The sequence below is a fragment of the Schistocerca serialis genome, chromosome 3 (genome assembly GCF_023864345.2).
Source record: "Schistocerca serialis cubense isolate TAMUIC-IGC-003099 chromosome 3, iqSchSeri2.2, whole genome shotgun sequence".
NCBI lineage: Eukaryota > Metazoa > Arthropoda > Insecta > Orthoptera > Acrididae > Schistocerca > Schistocerca serialis.
The window spans coordinates 754,856,875-754,870,538 of NC_064640.1; positions in this window are offsets into that span (position 1 = coordinate 754,856,875).

Here is a 13,664-nt window from a genome sequence, read left to right on the forward strand (position 1 = left end):
GCCTAGGTATTTGCAAGGATTTCACAACTACATTAATGGCTTTGCATACTCCATTCACAATATCTGCTACAGATGTGTCAGAAATATCGAATTCGTACTGTAATGGAGCAGCTTAGTCCAGAGGAGAGGTTCTTACAACGGAAAACACATATATTACCATGCAGCAGTCGTAATAGCTACAAATGCAAAAACACGAAAAAGATTAGCAAGAAGATGACCAAGTTTTACTGTACCATCCTCTTTAGCTTTTTTTTGTCTCTTACCCGAAGTAAGTACGAGTATGTACCTTTTTTTTGTAATTCATTTTCTTCTTTTTTGTGCAGACCATGAACATTAAAAACTTGATTGAAATTCCAACATTCAGCTGTATCCCTTTTATATTGACTTGTACTTAACCGTTTCCCATTTACATATTTCCTTTTTCTGTTCTCATTTATTGCTAGTGTGTAGATATAAATTAGTTTGACTCGTACCTATGTGTGAGTTATCCGTAATTACTTCGTTTCCCTACGTGTATTACAGCAAAGAGTGTGAAGCCCAAGTGGAAGCACGTGCGAGACCAGTTTGTCAGAATACTGAGAAAAGGCAAAGCTGGGGATGCTGCAAAAAAGAGAAGGAGGTGCGTGTGGTGGGATGCACTAGAATCTCTACAGAATGCTGCAGAAAAAAGAATATAAATAAGCCGAGTTGTGTTGGGTCTTCATTAACGAGCATCTTTAATAATAATACTTACGTTTCCAGTTTTCCATAAATTCTTGGTTGTGCGTGCCTAAGTAGATTCCTATATCATTAATCTATTTCGACATAGTCTAATAAGATTAATGTTCATTCCATTTCATAGCGCATCGGGCATGACTGACGACGAAGACGAGGAATAAGGTGATGATACACTCTCACTATCACCAGCTGTATTAGAGGGCAGTGGGGATCCTGATGTCAACGCCGACGAAGTCCCTCGCATCTCGCCTGTGTTACCTTCACGAAGAGGATCAACAAGAAGCGTATTCTCATCACCCACCAGTCTCCCATCAACTTCCGATAAGCATCCAGCAACGGGCAAAATCGCTACAATTAAGAAACTGTTCCTAGACGTCCTTGATGACAGTTGAGAAAAGCAAGAAAACACTGATCGTTCTTTCTTGGTATCAGTCCTTCCGCATATGAAAGAACTGGACTTGGAAGATAAATTATACTTTCAACAGTATGTCCTCAACTTCTTTAGACGAAGCAGACTTACAAAACGAAGCACTCTAATAATCTCGTTGTCGACGGGACGTTAAACACTAACTACTTAACAAAACGAGGTGTACAGATTCCACCCTCTGACACTCCCCCTCTAAACCCCAGTTATTGTTCACACCTACCTGTACCATTTTCTCAGACTTTGTCTCCACTTTACCAAAGCCACTACATACCACCTCTCTCATGCTACCGTACCACGCCCTACCCACCAGTTCCAAGTAACTATGAAACCATATGCTCCCCAACCCACCAGCTCAAACTAATTACGAAACTCTACGTCACCAAACCCACCTGATGTTCCGACTACTGGTTACGAGTTTCTACTCTTCCACGAACTACCAGGTGCAACTTATCTTCTACAGGGTGATTTTCTCCCATAGTTTCGCCTTCCCAACACGCATTCTTATACAGATTTCATTACGATAATGCATCTAGTGATAAGTGCATATACTGACTAATAAGCAATTGACATCTCCTAAGTTTAATTTCTGCACTGATATGCATATTGCTATGTTTCGAGTGTAATTTTTCTACTGAATGACTGAAACCCAGTAGTACTTAACTATAGTGGCATGTTCTAATTTCTATTTCTGTACTGTAGTAAACATACTGGATTCTTCTAATTTCAGTTTTTGTATTGATAAGGACGAATACATTGACAAGCTATAATTTTAATATCTACTAATATATAATTCTATGTAGGTACGTACCAACTTATACTTAGAATATGTACGCGATGATTTTCTATGATGCACAAATTCTATAATATGTACTTGCAATTTACGAGTAACTACGAACCTTTTTTTCTTTGTGAAGTTTTAAGTATCGTTTTCTACAAAAGCTGTCTTGATGATATTTGTCTACGTGTTACCTCTTCTCCTTACTTTATGTTACTATTTCAGAGATTAAATATTTCATTTTTATGAAATTTTACACTAAACTCAGTGTTACTGTTGGCCTTTCTTCAGCACTTACAGGATTCCTCCAACGCGTCTGCTTGTTTGTGATGTGAGGACACAGTTTCTCGAGTAGCTCGTCAAAAGATCGTAATGGCATAAAAAAGCACGTAAAAAACTTGTCGTCATAATTTCGTATGTCTTCGAAGAATTTTTTGAAATTTCCTTCCCTTTAGCAATCATCATGAAAAGAATGAAACCAAAACCTCCGAACGATAGATTCGTCAAGCAACCCGCAAGCTTCTGCTGCACCAGCGACATTAACATTTCATGGGACATGACTGCTTTCTCCTCAACTTTTAACCGTGAACTGATCATTCAGTCTCGGGATTGAAAACATGAGTTAAGGGAGGAAAGAAAGAGTAATGGAAATTAAGTTTTGATTTGATAAGATAGATATGGGTTGGAAGACTGCGACGCGTATTCCCATGTGAAATAAATCCATCGGCTTTGACGACGTAGGGAGTACGACATTTGAGGGTTGACACTAAATAGACCCGTAAGACGCAGCGTGCCTGATCCATCATCACCATGCCATGCCGTGGAAAAGCGAGGTTGCATAATAAATGCACCATAGGAGTCAACCTCAACTTCTTCATATTCCCCTCGTTCACCGACCTCTTTCACGAAAACAACTCATCGTCGGAAACAACCGTATCCTCCAATAAAACTTCCAGTATTTTCTCGCGTATTTTATGTTCAATTTGAATGCGTTCTTCTGTTTCTAACGTGGAACTTTCTGGTATGATCAGATAGTTTTGGGCCGAACGTTATAAATAATATTCTAGCGCCATTTTCAATCGTTGGTGCGAAGCTTCGTTGTGCATTCTATTGATGTGTGGCTCCTGTTCTACTTTTGCCGATGTTCTGGACACATCAATATTATCACTTGTGCTGTCAGACATTTTCGGACGACTCGATGATTTTTACTGTATTATCACTGGTTTCTCACAATATTCTCGACAACTTCACGTTACTCGGTTGACAGCTAGAAAACAAATGGGCTCCGTAGCCTTAGCTAGTTTTCCCGGTGACCGATTGGACAAGTAAACTTCATTTCTCGTGAGCAGCCATCGTGGGCTTCTCTAACAAAGGGACCGTGCTTATTCGTCAATATCGATTTCGTCCATATTTATGGTATATCCAGTATTTGGCCAGAAATAAAAGTGACAGAAACACGAGCTCCAGATGGCCAAGCGTTAAGAAAAATAGCATTTTTGTCGTGGCTATGGCGAGGCATGAACCTTTGTGTGTGCGTAATTTCCCGGAAGCAATTGCAGCAGTGGGAAGAGTACAGAACAGTAACCGAAGAGTCGTGGGATCGATTATCTACGCAAAACCTATTTACGTTCATTTTTTACACTATTACACTCCAAATAACCGAGATGAAACTCAACATATTTATTTGAAGTGAAGAAATCCTACTTGCAGAACAAATTTCTTCTGTTATTGACTAGTAAAACAAATTCACAGTTACACGATTAGATATTCCAAGACGAAGAACAATTGCAGTATTAAAGTGTTTGCCCCCTTGAGCCCCCCCCCCCCCCCCATCCCACCAAACAACACCGATAATGCAATACTGCGATCTCGAATTTTATCGTCGGCTAAATAATTTACCTCGCCAATATTTGGCGAAATGATACGTTTTGCGTGGTTTGCCGCCAAACTATGCAATGAGAGGGAACCTTCTGTGAACGTAAATCACGATTGTCTTTCTACAAAAGCTTCAAAGCAACTACGTAACCGAAAATGTGGTGTTTATGATGTGTGAGAGACGCCGAGAAAATTACTGATTCTGCAGTATCTGCGATTAATATCCCCTCAACACAGGTAAATCATCAACTGAAAATTAATAAAAGTATCTATTTTTACACACAACGTTCTCCTTTACGCCTTACAATACGTTCTTCGACATTTATTTTACATATCATATTTTCCCTTGCCTTTTATGTTCATGCCTTTCATTAAAATTTTAATAAGTACAATACAGGGTGAAAAGTATTTAAACCGACAAACTCTGGGAGGTTGTAGGGGACATCAAAACAAATATTTTTTGTAGGCAACTGCTGTCCACCAGTGTAGTAGTGCATTGTCTCTGTCTACTAATGGAGCGCTACACCTGGAATGAGTACACTGATATGGTTGGTGCGTACTGCATAGCGCATCATAACGGACGAGCTTTACAGCGGGTTTATGAACAACAATATCCTAATCGCAGTATCCCGCATCATACGACCTTTGATGCTGTGTACCAACGTCTGCGTGAGACCAGGTCATTTAGCAGATTACCTGGACAGGGATGCCGTCGTACGATAAGAACGCTGCAATTTGAGGAAGCTGTCCTGCAGCATGTTGAGCGGGATCCTTCAATAAGCACTCGTGCAATTGCACGTCACATGGGAACGAATCAGACGAATGTAAGAACAGTCCTTCGAGAGCAATTGTTTCGTCCATTTCACTTACAGTGTGTCCACAACCTGGAACCAGTTGATTATCCACCCAGAGCACAGTTTTCGCAGTGGTACCTGGAACAGTGTGAAATGCATCCTACATTTGCATCCTCTGTGTTGTTTACCGATGTAGCAACGTTCGGGCGTGATGGAGTCTTCAACATGAACAATTCCCATGTCTGGAGTGAGGATAACCCACATGCCACAGTTACTAGCGCTCATCAAGTGCGGTTCTTCGTTAATGTGTGGGTCGGTGTTGTTGGAGACTGCTACCTAGTTGTTGTCTCTTGGTCATATAAAAATGGAAAAGTGTTTGTTGGTTTAATTAATTTGCCGCCAGAGAAATCTTCCTCTACCGGTTTAAATACTCCTCACAGGAAAATATGACATTAGGGAAAACCTCCCAGAGTTTGTCGGTTTAAATACTTTTCACCCTGTATACTTGCAGTGTAAGTAACGTAAAACTTGAAAATGGAAAAAGAGTGTCTGCATAGGGACTCGATCACACGTCCCTTGAGTAGTGTTCTGTACGCTTTCTGCTGTGCAGACCACTGCCTGAAACTATGCTAAGCATAGTGGATCATCCGAGCCACAAAAGAAATGCTTTTTTTTATATACAGGGTGTTACAAAACGGTACGGCCAAACTTTCCATTCCTCACACACAAATAAAGAAAAGATGTTATGTGGACATGTGTCCGGAAACACTTAATTTCCATGTTAGAGCTCATTTTAGTTTCGTCAGTATGTACTGTAGTTCATCGATTCACCGCCAGTTGGCCCAATTGAAGGAAGGCAAGCCGGCCGGTGTGGCCGTGCGGTTAAAGGCGCTTCAGTCTGGAACCGCGTGACCGCTACGGTCGCAGGTTCGAATCCTGCCTCGGGCATGGATGTGTGTGATGTCCTTAGGTTAGTTAGGTTTAATTAGTTCTAAGTTCTAGGCGACTTATGACCTCAGAAGTTAAGTCGCATAGTGCTCAGAGCCATTTGAACCATTTGAAGGAAGGCAATGTTGACTTCGGTGCTTGTGTTGACACAGTACAGTACAGTACGTAGCATCAACAGGTTAGTGTTGATCACGAACGTGGTTTTGCAGTCAGTGCAATGTTTACAAATGCGGAGTTGGCAGATGCCCATTTGATGCATGGATCAGCACGCGGCAACAGACGTGGCGCGGTACGTCTGTATCGAGGCCGATTTCCAGAACGATGGTGTCCCGACAGGAAGACGTTCGAAGCAATTGATCGGCGTCTTAGGGAGCACGGAACATTCCAGCCTATGACTCGCGACTAGGGAAGACCTAGAACGACGAGGACACCTGCAATGGACGAGGCAATTTTTCGTGCAGTTGACGATAACCTTACTGTCAGCGTCAGAGAAGTTGCTGCTGTACAAGGTATCGTGGACCACGTCACTGTATGGAGAGTGCTACGGGAGAACCAGTTGTTTTTGTACCATGTACAGCGTGTGCAGGCACTATCAGCAGCTGATTGGCCTCCACGGGCACACTTCTGCGAATGGTTCATCGAACAATGTGTCAATCCTCATTTCAGTGCAAATGAGGCTTCATTCCAACGTGATCAAATTGTCAATTTTCACATGTGTGGGCTGACGAGAATCCGTACGCAATTGTGCAATCACGTCATCAACACAGATTTTCTGTGAACGTTTGGGCAGGCAATGTTGGTGATGTCTTGATTGGGCCCCATGTTCTTCCACCTACGCTCAATGGAGCACGTTATCATGATTTCATACGGGATACTCTACCTGTGCTGCTAGAACATGTGCCTTTACAAGTACGACACAACATGTGGTTCATGCTCGATGGAGCTCCTGCACATTTCAGTCGAAGTGTTCGTACGCTTCTCAACAACAGATTCGGGGACCGATGGATTGGTAGAGGCGGACGAATTCCATGGCCGCCACGCTCTCCTGACCTCAACCCTCTCGACTTTCATTTATGGGGGCATTTGAAAGCTTTTGTCTACGCAACCCCGGTACCAAATGTAGAGACTCTTCGTGCTCGTATTGTGGACGGCTGTGATACAATACGCCATTCTCCAGGGCTGCATCAGCGCACCAGGGATTCCATGCGACGGAGGGTGGATGCATGTATCCTCGCTAACGGAGGACATTTTGAACATTTCCTGTAACAAAGCGTTTGAAGTCACGCTGGTACGTTCTGTTGCTGTGTGTTTCCATTCCATGATTAATGTGATTTGAAGAGAAGTAATAAAATGAGCTCTAACATGGAAAGCAAGCGTTTCCGGACACGTGTCCACATAACATATTTTCTTTCTTTGTGTGTGAGGAATGTTTCCTTAAAGTTTGGGCGTACCTTTTTGTAACACCCTGTGTATATAAACGCTTGGCCATCTGGAGCTTCGACATCTGTCACTTTCATTTCTGGCCAAGCCCTGCATGTACTTTGTGATCAAAAGTATCCAGATAACCCCTATATAAGGTGCATTGTGCTGCCACCTACTGCCAGGTACTCCATATCGGCGACCTCAGTAGTCACTAGACATCGTGAGAGAGCAGAAAGGGGCGCCCCGCGGATCTAAAGGACTTGGGACATGGTCAGGTGAGTGGGTGTTACCTGTGCCATACGTCTGTACGTGAGATTTCCACTCCTAAACGTCCCTAGGTCACTGTTTCTGATGTGATAGTGAAGCGTTACGTACAGCACTAAAGCGTACAGGCCGAACTCGTCTGTTGATTGACCAAGATTGCCGACAGTTGAAGAGAGACGTAATGTGTAATGGGCAGACATCTATCCAGACCGTCACACAGGAATTCCAAACTGCATGAGGATCCACTGCAAGTACTATGACAGTTAGGCGGATGTGAGAAAACTTGGATTTCATGGTCGAGTGGCTGCTCCTAAGCAACACATCACGCCAGTAAATACCAAACGACGCCTCGCTTGGTGTAAGGAGCGTAAACATTGGACAACTGAACAGTGGAAAAACGTTGTGTGGAGTGACTAATCACGGTACACAAAATGTGACGATCCGACGGTAGGGTGTGGGTATGGCGAATGCCCGGTGAACATCATCTGCCTGCGCGTGTAGTGCCAACAGTAAAATTCGGAGGCGGTGGTGTTATGGTATGGTCGAGACCTGAATCCTGCATAACACCTTTGGGATGTTTTGGAGCGCCGACTTCATGACAGAACTCTCCGACCAACAGTGATACCTCTCCTCAGAACAGCACTACGTGAAGAATGGGCTGCCATTCCCCAAGAAACCTTGCAGTACCTGCGAGAGTGGAAGCTATCCTGAAGGCTAAGGGTGGGCCAACACCATATTGAATTCTAGCATTATCGATGGAGGGCGGCACGAACTTGTAAGTCATTTTCAGCCAGGTGACCGGATACTTTTTATCACTTAGTGTATCATAAATTTGGAAGAAATCGGTGACGATCGGGAGGCACGGTCCCCTTGTAAGTCACGTGTGGCTGAGCAGCATAGTGATTGTAAGGGTATATGCGAGCAACTAATTTACTTGGGCGTAATTGGGTTGTCAATTTCAATTTGTTCCAGTCTCGCCAGTTCATTGAATTCTGATGAGTGCTACTGCCAACTCTGCATGAATAATGTAACGTATGTACACCAACCTAAATGGAGAACAAAGGACCTCTGTACTATATTACATCTCTCAAATTACTTTGTTCTTTTTTTTGATAGTGCTCCCAATCCTTACGGAGCGATTTATTCATCACTAGTTCAATCAGGTTTTCCACATGGAAGCGCAGCCTAAGAATAATGGCATCGCAGATAGGGGGAAGCAGGTTGACAGGTCGACTAGGGCCCTGTGTGCGGCTGGACTTCAGATGGTATATCTATATTACACTGAAGCGCCAAAGAAACCGGTATTGGTATGCGTACTCAAATACAGAGATACGTAAACAGGCAAAATACGGCGCTGCAGTCGGCAACGCCTATATAAGTCAACACGTGTATGGCGCAGTCGTTAGATCAGTTACTGCTGCTACAGTGCCAGGTCATCAAGATTTAAGTAAGTTTGAACGTGGGGTTACGGTTGGCGCAGGAGCGATGAGACACAGCATCTCCGAGGTAGCGGTAAAGTGGGGACTTTCCTGTGCGACCATTTCACGAGTGTACCGTGAATATTAGGAATTCTATAAAGCATCAAATCTCCGACATCGATACGGCCGGAAAAAGATCTTGCAAGAATGGGACCAACGACGATTGATGAGGATCGTTCAACATGACAGAAATGCTACCTTTCTCAAATTGCTGCAGATTTCAGTGCTGGATCATCAACAAGTGTAAGAGTGCGAGCCATTCAACGAAACATTATCGATATGGGCTTTGGGAGCCGAAATCCCACTGGTGTACCCTTGATGACTGCAAGACAGATAGCTTTACGCCTCGCCTGTGCCCGCCAACACCGACATTTGACTTTTGATGACTGGAAACATGTTGGCTAGTCGGATGAGTCTCGTTTCAAATTGTATCGAGCGGATGGACGTGTACAGGTATGGAGACAACCTCATGAATCCATGAACCCTGTATATCTACATGGGACTGTTCAAGCTCGTGAAGGCTCTGTAATGGAGTGGAGTGTGTGCAGTTGTAGTGGTATGGGACCCCTGATACGTCTAGATACGACTGTAACAGGTGGCACGTATGTAAGCATCCTGTCTGATCACCTGCATCTATTCGTGTCCATTGTGCACTCCGACGGGCTTGGGAAATTCCAGCAGGACAGTGTGACACCCCAAACGTCCAGAATTGCTACAGAGTGGCTCCAGAAACATGCTTCTGAGTTTAAACACTTCCGCTGGCCACCAAACTCTCCAGAAATGAACATTATTGAGCATATCTGAGATGCCTTGCAACGTGCTGAACAGAAGAGAGCTTCACCCCCTCGTACTCTTCCGGATTTATAGACAGCCCTGCAGGATTCATGGTGTCAGTTCCCTCCAGCACTGGTTCAGACATTAGTCGAGTCCATGCCACATCGTGCTGCGTCACTTCTGCGGGCTTGCGAGGGCACTACACGATATTAGGCTGGTGTACCAGTTTCTTTAGCTCTTCAGTGTGTACGCTTTCTGTGGCATGCTGGTTGTTCTACGTTACTCTGCAGAAATGAGTATTTAGCTGGCTCTTTCCCCTTGTTTAAACCGATTTTCATACAATGCGGGAATAATTTGACTGTGCCGGTTTGGGTATGGCATGTTTTATTCGATTTAGCATCAGGTTGTTAAACCATATTAATTTCACAACCGAGAAAAATAAGCCATGTTCCAAGTGGTCTGGTTGGCTAACTATTGGTGTCAGCAACATGATCGTTTTTGTGTGGAAGAGTTCTTCCTCACGCAAAGATACGCAGCAAGAATTGAATTGTAGCAGAGAAACTGAAACGCACCATTCTGGCCACCTCGATGTATTGAACCATTTCCTGAAGTGTATTCATGGCTGGCTTTCTTAATTTTTGATAACATGAATAACAATTTTTTCTAGTATACGTTACGTTAAATTCACTAATCAGATCCGCTCTCTGATACTGATATAAGCATTTACACCTTGTAAGGTAAAATCTGTTGTTTTTATGATTTGTAAGTCTATGGATGTACTAGTCGGAAGTTCGTTTTATTTTTTATTCTTATGTTCCGTAAACTATTATCGCTTAAAGTAACTGAAATGACATTCATTTACGTTTATTGCATTTGGAGGAAGAGTCTTGTGAAGACGAAAGTAAACACAGATTCTGTTAGTTTTAAAAGTGTGATCTACCTGGAATAACAAAAATGTCGTTGTTGATAAAGCACAGTCAAATGCGTTAAATAATTATAAAAGTGGAGCATTCTATCCCCAACCGATACTAACTGCCACCGTTTCGGCAAGGATTTTTTTTATTTCGCTTTTTACGTCTGTGTGTCAAAGAAAATATATTTGGAGATACATCAACAGACATTTTAGCTGAAATGTTGCAATTTTCGTGCATGTGGCTTACAAAAGGCAGGAATATAGACTTTCGTTCGAACGAAATTTGAGAGTATTGGCCTATTTTTACACGCATGTTATTAATACCCTTGTGTGCAAGTTTTTTAGAGAAGCGCAATGCCGTTTACATGACTAGCAGGTACAGAACTAAAGCAAAGGACTGTGGCCAGAGAATATAGCATAGCAGCCGTACATAAAGAAAAAAAAAAAAACAGTTCTTGGGTTGGAAAACGAGGAATTAACAACGGCCATGAAACAAGGACTAAGGTAAAAGGTAAAAACATTATTTAAACTTCTGAATCTATTCCTTTGTGGGTAAGGAAGAAAAAACATGCTGAATTAGGAAGTGAAAATGTTTTAGTTCGCGAATTGTTATTTAACTTTGTCGAAGATCCCCAGAATATAATATTCAATCATTCTGAATTTCACAACCGAGAAAAATAAGCCATGTTCCAAGTAGTCTGGTTCTCTTACTATTGGTGTCAGCAATATGGTCGTTTTTGTGTTGAAGAGTTCTTCCTCACGCAAAGATACTCAACAAGAATTAAATTGTAGCAGAGAAACTGAAACGCACCATTCTGGCCGCCTCGATGTATTGAACCATTTCCTGAATTGTATTCATGGCTGGCTTTCTTAATTTTTGATAACATGAATAACAATTTTTTGTAGTATACGTTACGTTAAATTCACTAATCAGATCCGCTCTCTGATACTGATATTAGCATTTACACCTTATAAGATAAAATCTGTTGTTTTTAAGATTTGTAAGTCTATGGATGTACTAGTCGGAAGTTTGTTTTATTTTTTGTTCTTGTGTTCCGTAAACTATTATCGCTTAAAATAACTGAAATGACATTCATTTACGTTTATTGCATTTGGAGAAAGAGTCTAGGACCTTAAAACTGAAGCAGATATAATAATTGATACAGGGCAGCATGTATAGGCAATGTAAGAACGACCAACGAAGACATAGATTTACAACCAGTTTTAGAAGCTATAAAAGTTTGCTATCATTAAGAACGACTGAGACGAAAAGATTTCAAGTGCGAACCAATGTTTGAAACCAGAAGTCTTCAGGTTTGGAACTGTTTTCTTTTCTTTTTTTTTTAAGTTTTGACAAGAGATTTACAGATCTTAAAATACGCGTTGATCAAAAAATATCTTCCGTGACTGACGATGTTAATAAAACCGTTAATCCTTGGTGTAATAAGCCAGATACGAAGAAAAGAAAAGGTAAAGAAACTAGAATTGTTATTAAATAATAAGTTTCAAGTAAAGGAGAATCATTATAATGAAGAGATGAGAACGGCTGGAGATTACTGTCGTAGCAGGCATAGACAGGTAGAGGAACAGTGTACGATTGCGTCGCCGATTTTGTAAGCTGATATTGATCTGGGAAATGCACGAACTAGAGTGTTAGCTTGGTTCGCTTCAGTGTCGTAGGGGTCGATTGTACACAGCGTTCTGAAGTTCATGTAGTTACTAAAGAACAAATTCTTAGATCTCTATAATGTAGTAGGCAGACTAGCGAAATACACTGTAAATAAACAAACTTCGTAGATAAATCCAGTGAGATTATTAATGTTGTCGAAACAGAGCAATTTTTGTTTAAATCGAATAAACGTCTGTTACAAATAGTTCACACATCTGTCATTGGTGGCCTTACACAATAGCGGATTGAAATAACGACAAAGATAAATGATGATTAATCTAGTGCTGAAAAACAAACGAAATGGAACTCGTGGGGTAAAGCTAATTAGTCACGACATTCGGAAGCAAACACTCGAAGTCCGACAGCACAAGTTGCTCAGTATCAATGGAGACAAAAAAGTCATTATCCTAAAAAATCACTTCGAAAACAAGGAAATAAGCAAATCACAGGCGAGTCTCAATATTAACTGCAGCTAAATAGATGAAGTTCTTAGCTGCTCCAAGACGCACAAATAAAGTTAAGGGCGCTCAAACTCAATCATCGAAACCACCTTGAAATATTCTAAGCCTAGTGAAAAGTTAAATTATGGACCCGCGATCACTCAGAATTATTCTAAATCTAATGAGAAATTGAAGTATAAGCCTCTGCTTAGCAATATAATACTAACTTCAACGATAAACACGCGAACCAAGTTAAAGTGTTTTTCTACTGTGGTTGTCTCGCCACCCGGACTACATTTATTGCTGCCACTGATACAATACTGCTCGCAAAAACGAAAGCCTCCATGAATGAGAGAGTGACAACAAAAGACCCAAGACAAAATACCGCGTGTTTTATGCTGCTAGCCCCTAAATGTCTTCCGTATATCTCACACGAGTGAATCTATGTTAAATACTGAAACAATGACCACCACCCAAAACTAAGGCTACTTGTAGATGTATTAGAAAAAATTGATAACTATTTTGGGCATTTTGCGATCTTTCATTACTAAAATTTTTCTGTAATACATAAGTTACTAGCATAATTCATGAACATGGTTATATCCAGTTTTACAATGTTAAAGTGTTATATAAAAATACATGTGGCCAACTAGAAGAAAGAACGTCCTTAGGCACTAAAGGTACATTTTCCCTTCTTCTTGTGTTTTAAATTTTAATATTTGTCATATCGATTTAATATAACTCTTATTAATGATGATTTACGTATTTATTTGAAGTTCTTCAAACAGTTAACTGTAGAGGTCATTATCTTGGATAACTGAGTGAGGAATTGAGTAACTCATGCTGCCTTCATACTACTAGAGCTTATGGAGAATTTGTGGCTGTGGTGTATTTGTTCATCTATACTTAATAAAATCTTCTGCTACTTTTGATGTACATGCTGTACTTGAAATATAGTCTGTTTCAATGTCTGCTGACGTCCTCAGCTTTCATTTGATACTTCCTATTATGTGAGTAGGAATGCAATGGCGGCTTTGGATCATGAGATGAGTGCAGTGCCAGTTATGGGCCAAATTTGACCTTTGACCTTGATCTTGATCAAGAGCCACCTCTCCTTCTATTCCCCCCACCCTCTCCGCCTCACGTCTCTCCCTTTTCTTGAAGATAG